At 29.1% G+C, this 772-nt stretch overlaps 1 long non-coding RNA gene across 2 annotated transcripts in view; it reads left to right on the top strand.

Annotated features, from left to right (window-relative positions):
- Positions 1 to 428: 428 nt before the first annotated feature.
- LOC106474201 overlaps positions 429 to 772 on the top strand; it is a 4702-nt gene continuing 4358 nt past the window's right edge. Inside the window, exon 1 of one of the 2 annotated variants that reach the window (XR_001291731.2) lies at positions 429 to 518. This is a non-coding gene — a long non-coding RNA (uncharacterized LOC106474201). Of the gene's footprint in view, positions 640 to 772 lie in introns of both variants that reach the window. The other variant, XR_002613876.1, reaches the window with a different exon arrangement.

Here is a 772-nt window from a genome sequence, read left to right as displayed (position 1 = left end):
TTAGAAAAAATAATAATAAGTTAATTAATATGTAAAACAAATAGATGTATTGATTGTGGAATTTACATGCAACATTGCCATGTTTCATACAAATATATTGTATTAATTATACTTCTCAAGCTTTGAAGATGGGAAGGCATTAACCCTATGAAAAATATCTTACTTTTGAATTTCACTTTGTTACACTAAATGTAACACACTTTGACAACAGCAAAAATCTTACTTAGATATTGAAATTACACATACTTTTTACGCTTATATAATTTGTGGGTCCCAATTTACCTCATACAGGATTTACCACTTAATGTTTATTGTTGTATCATTTTTTAATAAGTTAGGCACCTATACTTTTAATTTAAGGCTTAAGTATTTATAGGCAAAACAAATATAAAAATGTGATTCGGGAATATGCTGACCTCTTTCGGTGTATGTAGAGATTGTAGTTTAGTCTAATTAGGTGTGTTAGGTTAGGCTGAGAGTAAGAGTTGGAAGCTGTCCTTCACAGTGGAAATTTAAAGGTTAACGTTATTTTGTGTTTCCATAGGTGTTTCCAGTTTTTTATTTTATTTGCTTTTAAGTTGTTTTTCTTGAAACAAATTGAAATTTTATTGGTATTTAGTTTAATGAGCATACAATTTGGTAAGTACTGTATTTGTTTGAATTTTGAAATTGAAGTGCTAAGCACACTAAAAGAAAAAAAAGAGACTATTTAGGGTCTTTGCTGCTAATGGTAATAATAATAGCAGTAAAGACCCCCCCCCCGTTTTACGTT

This window comes from Limulus polyphemus, unplaced genomic scaffold, assembly GCF_000517525.1.
Source record: "Limulus polyphemus unplaced genomic scaffold, Limulus_polyphemus-2.1.2 Scaffold6944, whole genome shotgun sequence".
NCBI lineage: Eukaryota > Metazoa > Arthropoda > Merostomata > Xiphosura > Limulidae > Limulus > Limulus polyphemus.
This window is presented reverse-complemented; position numbering and strand designations above follow the sequence as displayed.